The 10,387-nt window shown below is 42.0% G+C and overlaps 1 long non-coding RNA gene across 1 annotated transcript; it reads right to left on the bottom strand.

The window, feature by feature from the left end:
* Positions 1–2,862: 2,862 nt before the first annotated feature.
* On the bottom strand, positions 2,863–9,716 carry LOC120037647. The gene is made up of 3 exons (XR_005474839.1): positions 9,689–9,716; positions 3,206–3,322; positions 2,863–2,907 (listed from the first exon to the last, which is right to left on the bottom strand). It is a non-coding gene; the product is annotated as an uncharacterized LOC120037647 (long non-coding RNA).
* Positions 9,717–10,387: the final 671 nt, after the last annotated feature.

Genomic DNA, 10,387 nt, shown 5'->3' with positions numbered 1-10,387 from the left:
GTTACTCAGATCCAGCTCTCTCAGGTGTGAGGGGTTTGACTTCAGAGCTGAGGCCAGAGAAGCACAGCCTTCCTCTGTGACTCCACAGCCTGACAACCTGACAAAGAGATCATCATGACTTCACAAACACACTGTTAAATTAACAGAAGGACAATGGCATATGCATTTGGTTTATTCTCCCAAACAACAATAAATTCATCTTCCGTCTCCTAGAATTGCATGGTCATAATGTTATACTAATGTGAAAATCAATGCACAGATTACATTTTTCTCTAAACTGTATATTTCTTCCTAGTTCTTATATGTAATTGTATTTACTCACAGAGCAGCTCTGGAGGCTTTGACCACTGGCAGCAGCCTCAGAAGACCTTCCTCTGATCTGGAGTATTTCTTCAGGTCAAACACATCCAGCTCCCTTTCTGAAGTCAGCAACACAAAGACCAGAGCTGACCACTGTGCAGGTGACAGGTTGGGTTCTGAGAGACTTCCTGATCTCAGGTAGCTTTGGATCTCCTCCACTAGAGAATGGTCATTCAGTTCATTCAGACAGTGGAACAGATTGATGCACCTCTCTGGAGAGGGATTCTCCCTGATCTTCTCCTTGATGTACTTGACTGTTTTTTCATGGCTCTGTGAGCTGCTTCTTGTCTTTGTCAGTAGACCTTGTAAGTGCTTCTGATTGGACTCCAGTGAGAGGCCCAGAAGGAAGCGGAGGAAAAGGTCCAGGTTTCCCGTCTCACTTTGTAAGGCTTTATCCACAGCACTCTTGTAGAAAGTAACTTCAGGCTTGTCTCTGAACAGCAAAGAAAATATACTGGACTTTGTTTGCTGTTTGGCCATTAGATTCTCATTGTTGTTGATGAATGAGAGGAACACATATACAGCAGCCAGAAACTCCTGAATGCTCAGATGAACAAAGCAGTACACCTTGTCCTGGTACAGCCCACATTCCTCTTTAAAGAGCTGTGTGCACAATCCTGAGTACACTGAGGCTTCATTGACATCAATGCCAGCCTCTTTCAGGTCTTCTTCATAGAAAATCAGATTGCCATTCACAAGCTGTTGAAAAGCCAGTTTTCCCAGTGACAGAATGCTCTCTTTATTCCAGTTTGGTCCTGTCTCTTCTTTCCCAAGATACTTTTCATTCTTCTGTTTGGTATGAAACTCCACAAGGTGTACATCTCAGTCAGAGTCTTGGGCATCTCTTCTCTCTTATGTTTCAGCATGTGTTCAAGGACTGTTGCAGAAATCCAACAGAAGACTGGAATGTGGCACATGATGTGGAGGCTCCTTGATGTCTTTATGTGTGAGATGATTCTGCTGGCCAGGTCCTCATCACTGAATCTCTTCCTGAAGTACTCCTCCTTCTGTGGGTCATTGAACCCTCGTACCTCTGTCACCTGGTCAACACACTCTGAAGGGATCTTATTGGCTGCTGCAGGTCGGGTAGTTATCCAGAGGAGAGCAGAGGGAAGCATATTTCCCTTGATGAGATTTGTCAGCAGAACATCCACTGAGGTTGACTTTGTGACGTCCCAACAGATCTTGTTCTTCTGGAAGTCTAGGGGCAGTCGGCACTCATCCAGACCATCAAAGATGAACAGAACTTTGTATTTGTCATAGTTGGAGATTCTTGGTTGTTTGGTTTCCATTGAGAATTGTTTAAGAAGTTCAATGAAAGTGTATTTGTCCCCTTTCATCAAATTCAGCTCACGAAAAGGGAATGAAAATACAAATTGGACATCCTGATTTGCTTTTCCTTCAGCCCAGTCCAGAATGAACTTCTGCACAGAGACTGTTTTTCCAATGCCAGCGACTCCCTTTGTCAGCACAGTTCTGATAGGTTTGTCTTGTCCAGTTAAGGGTGTGAAGATGTCGTTACATTTGATTGCAGTCTCTGGTCTTGCTTGTCTCCTGGTTGTTGTCTCAATCTGTCTCAGCTCATGTTCATTATTGACCTCTCCTGTTCCACCCTCTGTGATGTAGAGCTCTGTGTAGATCTTATTGAGAAGTGTTGGGTTTCCTTGTTTAGCGATCCCCTCAAATACACATTGAAACTTCTTCTTTAGATTAGATTTGAGTTCACGTTGGCAAATCACAGCAAGCTCATCTGAATGAAGAAATCACACAGAGGATATTAATATTATATCTGTTTTAATTCCTACAGTATTCTAAGACTGTTATAAAGATGTAAATTATAATTATTTATTCTCTTAACTGGCTCTATAAATGTGTATATGTTTTCATAATGCATTACAGACTGAATATATTATTATTGATGGTATTATTAATGTTGTCTCTCTCTCTAAATTAATCAACACAACACATCCCTGATGCTACTTGATGAGGTCTCTAGGTGTTGTGTTAAGGCTGCTACAATATCATTGAGTTACTCAGCTACTTTAGCTGTACTTTAGCTACAGCTTTTAAATGTTATAAAACAGCATTCAACATGAGGCAGACAGATCTTACTTTTCTCCAGTGTGTCAGCAAGCTCCTTCTGGTTCATTTTCCTCAGGACGTGCAGTGTGATCTTCAGAGCCCCCTCTCTGGCACTGCTCTCCTGCTTCTCATCTTCTCACTTCCTTATCCTGCTTCTGACTCTCAAAGCCTTCTGGGAGTTCTGGACTAAGAATCCTCTTGAACATCTTCAGCTCGTTCTTCACAAATGTCATAATTTTCTCTTCAAGCAACTGAAATAAATAAAGTAAATAAGTTAAGCAAGAGAAGAAATGCTTTCTCATTAACACATTAATGAATTATTGACAGATCAACTTTACTTGAGGAAAACAAAAACAAATGTACATAACAGGACCACATACACTGAATATGGAGTCCAGGTCTGTTTGATGACTCTGGGATGACTGACCACTGAGAATCTCTGACTCTGATCTCTCCTGTTGGTTTCTGTGGACACACACACACACACACACACACACACACACACACACACACACACACACACACACACACACACACACACACACACACACACACACACACACACACACATACACACAAACACACACACACATGGAGGGAATGTTGTGATTGTTTAATATTGTTTTAGGACTAATGAAAATGGACAAAAGGATTAGTCTATGGATTATGAAAACAACAAATAGAATTTGGAAAATGGGAGAGGAGAAATGACTAGAGACAGTGTTGTTCAACTCACTGACCATGACCCATGAGTTCTTCTTACCTTTGTTCAGTAGAAAAGTCTCCCTCTCTAAAGTATATAGGATGACCCATAGACCTGTCACTCTTCATGGACACACAGCTGGGTACAGGGGAGGCTGGTCTCTCCTGCTTGATTGGGCTTCAACACAACAGAGACAAACATTACATCTCTCATCTACTCTGAGCTCAGATGGGGAAACATAAGAAGAGTTTCATTCCAAAACGCTATATATCTATTTTCAGAAATGTTGGTAAATGAGCTTTTATTGTTTAAAGAAATTATTAAAGAGATTGGTGTATTTTTTCACTATTTAATCATGGCATGGGGTTGTTCAATGACAGACATGTATTTGTTTAAAATCTATCACTTGATGGTTTCATTTCAGAGAGACAAATGTTTTTTGGGAAAAATGCTATATATCTGCCTCACTCTCAGAGAAATCAGTAGTACTGCTAGGTTTTATACAGTAATAATATATATCTGCCTCACTCTCAGAGAAATCAGTAGTACTGCTAGGTTTTATACAGTAATAATATATATCTGCCTCACTCTCAGAGAAATCAGTAGTACTGCTAGGTTTTACACAGTAATAATATATATCTGCCTCACTCTCAGAGAAATCAGTAGTACTGCTAGGTTTTATACAGTAATAATATATATCTGCCTCACTCTCAGAGAAATCAGTAGTACTGCTAGGTTTTATACAGTAATAATATATATCTGCCTCACTCTCAGAGAAATCAGTAGTACTGCTAGGTTTTATACAGTAATAATATATATCTGCCTCACTCTCAGTGAAATCAGTAGTACTGCTAGGTTTTACACAGTAATAATATATATCTGCCTCAGTCTCAGAGAAATCAGTAGTACTGCTAGGTTTTACACAGTAATAATATATATCTGCCTCACTCTCAGAGAAATCAGTAGTACTGCTAGGTTTTACACAGTAATAATATATATCTGCCTCACTCTCAGAGAAATCAGTAGTACTGCTAGGTTTTACACAGTAATAATATATATCCGCCTCACTCTCAGAGAAATCAGTAGTACTGCTAGGTTTTACACAGTCAAATGTGACCGACCGGCTTGATTCGGTCTTATGTAGCAAAATTAGAAATTATATTTATTACATTGATAAAAGTAGAGACTCAGAGCTAGAAAATGTGTAAAGATACTGGGGTGCAAAAGAGCAACAGGGTAAGTAATAATATGGGGATGAGGTAGTAGGGTGTGCTATTTACAGATTGGCTGTGTATAGGTACAATATCTGCTTTATAAAACAAACAGAAGGCACTTAAAACAGAAGACGATCTCAGACACAGATCTAAGTTCAGTTACGCATCATCCAATCCTGTGGTGATGGGAACGAACCTGACCCTGGATCAGTGTCCAAGGGTAACTTCATCCCCCTCGCACATAAACATAAGCTGCTCAGACAGCTGATGCTTAAAGTTAGAGAGGGAGATATAAGACTCCAGCTTAGGTGGTTTTTGCAATTCGTTTCAAACAATGGCAGCAGAGAACTGGAAGGAAAGGCGGCTAAAGAAAGTGTTGGCTTTGGGGATGACCAGTGAAATATACCTGCTAGAACGTGTGCTACGGGTTGGTGTTGCTATGGTGACCAGTGAGCTGAGATAAGGGGGGCTTTACCTAGCAAAGACTTATAGATGACCTGGAGCCTGTGGGTTTGGCGACAAATATGTAGCGAGGGCCAGCCGACTAGAGCATACAGGTCACAGTGGTGGGTAGTATATGGGGCTTTGGTGAGACTATTTTGTAAATGACATCGCCGAAGTCAAGGATCGGTAGGATAGTCAGTTTTACGAGGGTATGTTTGGCAGCATGAGTGAAGGAGGCTTTGTTGCAAAATAGGAAGCTGATTCTAGATTTAATTTTGGATTGGAGATGCTTAATGTGAGTCTGGAAGGAGAGTTTACAGTCCAACCAGACACCTAGGTATTTGTAGTTCTCCACATATTCTAAGTCAGAACCGTCCAGAGTAGTGATGCTAGTGCCGGCAGTGATCAGTTGGCCAGAAGTATACATAATGGTGTCGTCTGCGTAGAGGTGGATCAGAGAATCACCAGCAGCAAGAGCGACATCATTGATGTATACAAAGAAAAGAGTTGGCCCGAGAATTGAACCATGTGACACCCCCATAGAGACTGCCAGCGGTCCGGACAACAGGCCCTCCGATTTGACACACTGAACTCTATCTGAGAGGTAGTTGGTGAACCAGGCGAGGCAGTCGTTTGAGAAACCAAGGCTATTGAGTCTGCCAATAAGAATAAGAATGCAGTGATTGACAGAGTCGAAAGCCTCAGCCAGGTCGATGAAGACGGCTGCACAGTACTGTCTTTTATCGAAATGGTCGGTGATCTGTTTGTTAACTTGGCTTTCAAAGATTTTTAGAAAGGCAGGGCAGGATGGATATAGGTCTGCAGCAGTTTGGGAATAGAGTGTCTCCCCCTTCGAAGAGGGAGATGACAGCGGCAGCTTTCCAATCTCAGACGATACGAAAGAGAGGTTGAACAGGCTAGTAATAGGGGTTGCAACAATTTCGGTGGATAATTTTAGAAAGAGAGGGTCCAGATTGTCTAACCCAGCTGATTTGTAGTGATCCAGATTTTGCAGCTCTTTCAGAACATCAGTTGTCTGGATTTGGGTGAAGGAGAAGTGGGGGGGGGCTTGGGCGAGTTGCTGCTGGGAGTGCAGAGCTGTTGGCCGGGGTAGGGGTAGCCAGGTGGAAAGCATGGCCAGCCGTAGAAAAATGCTTATTGAAATGATCAATTATTTTAGATATATCGGTGGTGGCAGTGTTTCCTAGCCTCAGTGCAGTGGGCAGCTGGGAGAAGGTGCTCTTATTCTCCATGGACTTTACAGTGTCCCAAAACTTTTTGGAATTAGTGCTACAGGAAGCAAATTTCTGTTTGAAAAAGCCTTTGCTTTCCTAACTGACTGTGTATATTGGTTCCTGACTTCCCTGAAAAGTTGCATATCGCGGGGGCTATTTGATGCTCATGCAGAACGCCACAGGATGTTTTTGTGCTGGTCAAGGGTAGTCAAGTCTGGAGTGAACCAGGGGCTCTATCTGTTCTTAGTTCTACATTTTTTGACTGTGTCATGCTTATTTAAGATGGTGAGGAAAGCACTTTTAAAGAGCAACCAGGCAGCCTCTACTGACGGGATGAGGTCAATATCCTTCCAGGATACCCGAGCCAGGTTGATTAGAAAGGCCTGCTCGCTGAAGTGTTTTGGGGAGCGTTTGACAGTGATGAGGGGTGGTCGTTTGACCTCGGACCCATTACGGACGCAGGCAATGAGGCAATGATCGCTGAGATCCTGGTTGAAGACAGCAGAGGTGTATTTAGAGTGCAAGTTGGTCAGGATGATATCTATGAGGGTGCCCATGGTTACGGATTTAGGGTTGTACCTGGTAGGTTCCTTGATAATTTGTGTGAGATGGAGGGCATCTAGCTTAGATTGTCGGACGGCCAGGGTTAAGCATATCCCAGTTTAGGTCACCTAACAGTACGAACTCTGAAGATAGATGGGTGGCAATCAATTCACATATGGTGTCCAGGGCACAGCTGGGGGCTGAGGGGGGTCTATAGCAAGCGGCAACGGTGAGAGACTTGTTTCTGGAAATGTGGATTTTTAAAAGTAGAAGCTCGAATTGTTTGGGCACAGACCTGGATAGTATGAGATAACTCTGCAGGCTATCTCTGCAGTAGATTGCAACTCTGCCCCCTTTGGCAGTTCTATCTTGTCGGAACATGTTGCAGTTGGGGATGGAAATTTCAGCTTTTTTGATGGCCTTCCTAAGCCAGGATTCATACACGGCTAGGACATCAGGGTTGGCCGATTGTGCTAAAGCAGTGAATAAAACAAACTTAGGGAGGAGGCGTCTGATGTTAACATGCATTAAACCAAGGCTGTTACGGTTACAGAAGTCAACAAATGAGAGCGCCTGGGGAATGGGAGTGTTGCTGGGGGCTGCAGGGCCTGGGTTAACCTCTACATCACCAGAGGAACAGAGGAGGAGTAGGATAAGGGTACGGCTAAAAGCTATAAGAACTGGTTGTCTAGTGCGTTCAGAACAGAGAGTAAAAGGAGCAGATTTCTGGGCGTGGAAGAATAGATTCAAGGCATAATGTACAGACAAGGGTATGGTAGGCTGTGAGTACAGTGGAGGTACACCTAGCCATTGAGTGACGATGAGAGAGGTTTTGTCTCTAGAGGCACCAGTTAAGCCAGGTGCGGTCACCGCATGTGTGGGGGGTGGGACAAAAGGGCTATCTAAGGCGTATTGGGTAGGGCTGGGGGCTCTACAGTGAAATAAGAGAATATTCACTAACCAAAACAGCAATAGACAAGGCATATTGACATTAGGGAGAGGAATGTGTAGCCGAGTGATCATAGGGTTCAATGAGTAGCAATAGATGAATCAGGGAGCCGATTCAGTAGTTGCCACTACGCTAAGCGAGCTGGAGACACGGTGATTCAGACAGCTAGCGGGCCGGGGCTAGCAGATGGGACTTCGGTGACGTCGCAACGGAAGAGCCTGTTGAGACCACCTCGGACGATTACGTCGGCAGACCAGTCGTGATGGATCGGCGGGGCTCCGTGTCGGCAGTAAAGGGTCCAGGCCAATTGTCAAAAGAGGTATTGTAGCCCAAGAATTAGCTGGTGGACCTCTTCGTCAAGCCGGAAGATGGGCTAACTCGAGGCTAGCTCAAGGCTAACTGGTTCAGGACAGAGATGTTAGCCAGAAGTTGCCACTCTGATATTTATTTCACCTTTATTTAACCAGGTAGGCAGGTTGAGAACAAGTTCTCATTTACAACTGCGACCTGGCAATAGCAGCTAGCTAGCTGTGATGATCCGGTGTAAAGGTCCAGAGCTTGGGGTAGGAGTCCGGAGATGTGGTAGAGAAAAAGCAGTCTGATATGCTCTGGGTTGATATCACGCTGTGCAGACTGGCAGGTATTGACCGAGCTGAGGCTGGCTGGTGTCCGAGTTAACGGTGAAGACCGCTAGCCGTGTCTAACTGACTACTAGCTAGTAGCTAGTTAGCTGGTTAGCTTCTGATGGGGGTTCTGAAGTTGTACATTGTCCATCTGTAAATAGCCCACCCAATCTACCTAACTCACCCCCATACTGTTTTTATTTTATTTACTTTTCTGCTCTTTTGCACATCAGTATCTCTACTTGCACATCATCATCTGCTCATTTATCACTCCAGTGTTAAACTGCTAAATTGTAATTATTCACTCCTATGGTCTATTTATTGCCTACCTCCTCATGCCTTTTGCACACACTGTATATATAGACTTTCTTTTTTCTACTGTGTCATTGACTTGTTTATTGTGTTATTGGCTTGTTTATTGTTTACTCCATGTGTAACTCTGTGTTGTTGTCTGTGTCACACTGCTTTGCTTTATCTTGACCAGGTCGCAGTTGCAAATGATAACTTGTTCTCAACTAGCCTACCTGGTTATTAAATAAAGGTGAAATATTATTTTATTTTTTTAATAGCAGATCCGTACCACATTGGGTGAGGCGGGTTGCATGAGACTATATTCAGTCCGTAGATTGAAAGCGAGATTAAAATATATAAGAAATATGTACGAAAACAAATTTGGAAAATGAAATTTACACGGAATAGGACGGGACAAGACAAAACACACGTCCGACTGCTACGCCATCTTGGGTGTCTTTGAGGAGCAATGGGAAAGTAATTCTGCTTTGAAAGATGATAAACTTGTAACCTCACTTTTGAGAAAATGGCCTGTTCTTTGTCTACAGGGCTGTTACTTTGAAAGATAATGTCACTCATCTAAATAAATATTTTTTTATATAATTAAGTAAATGTATAAAGTTTTTGGTGTAAGTCAGTTTCATTGTTTGATGTGCTATAAATGGTTATTTATGGTGGTAAAATGAACTAGAATATTTTATATTTTGCAATTCTTAGCAATTACTAATTTAGTAAGGAATTACACATTATTCAGTACTACTGCAGTTGCTACATAATTCCAATAGATGGCAGCATAATGACATTCCAGAAGATTAGATTAGTATCTCCCTGGATACACCACCACTCCCGCTCACAGGAAAACTCCTGTGTGCTTCTTTCTGTCCCTTTCCAACCTGCTAACGCAAGAGGAAGGACTGAAAAAGCATTTAACAGATTACTGTGAAGTAATATAATGATGATTCATGTTTATTATTACCTGTTTTTATGCTCATGTTTTGAAATTATACCTCATTACTATAACGATTATCAATAAGCCTGAACATTAATTCAGTCACCTCTGGTCGAGAAAAACGCATTTTCATTTTCGTCACTCGGCCTTCTCCAGGGGCATGTTGAGGTAATTTTCTCACCGGGAGGGTTGCATGATGTAATTTATTGGCGGGCTGGAAGACGCACTCTTGTCTTTTATATTCCTAGCAACAACAAAAAAATGTAATACATTTTTCATAAAATTGTCATCTTACCTCTTAGCTTTGGTGTCATGTCCCCCAGAGAGATGCATTTTAGAGGCAGGGCCCCCCTCCTCTCTCTCCCCAGAGAGACTCATTTTAGAGCACTGTCCCCTAAACAGAGATCCAGCATGTTGGTTGTGGTTAACACAGTGACAACTAAACAGAGATCCAACATGTTGGTTGTGGTTAACACAGTGACAACTAAACAGAGATCCAACATGTTGGTTGTGGTTAACACAGTGACAACTAAACAGAGATCCAACATGTTGGTTGTGGTTAACACAGTGACAACTAAACAGAGATCCAACATGTTGGTTGTGGTTAACACAGTGACAACTAAACAGAGATCCAGCATGTTGGTTGTGGTTAACACGGTGACAACTAATTATTCAGTGTTAATTGTTCTCATTTATTCATTATCTCTTTGAGAAATAAAACATTTACTAACAGACATACCGAAACAGTCAGGTGATTTAATGCATCACATGAACATGTAGTTGTGACATTTTATCTCCATGGTAACTGTCAATAATAATAATAAGTCACTGTTTGTTAAGGTAGTTCTAGACAGTACAGCAACAATAATAATAATAATAATAAGTCACTGTTTGTTAAGGTAGTTATAGACAGTACAGCAATAATAATAATAATAATAATAATAATAATAATAATAATAATAAGTCACTGTTTGTTAAGGTAGTTCTAGACAGT

This window comes from Salvelinus namaycush, unplaced genomic scaffold (assembly GCF_016432855.1).
Source record: "Salvelinus namaycush isolate Seneca unplaced genomic scaffold, SaNama_1.0 Scaffold18, whole genome shotgun sequence".
NCBI classification, from domain to species: domain Eukaryota; kingdom Metazoa; phylum Chordata; class Actinopteri; order Salmoniformes; family Salmonidae; genus Salvelinus; species Salvelinus namaycush.
Note: the sequence above shows the minus strand (reverse complement) of the source record. Positions and strands in the feature narration are given on the sequence as shown.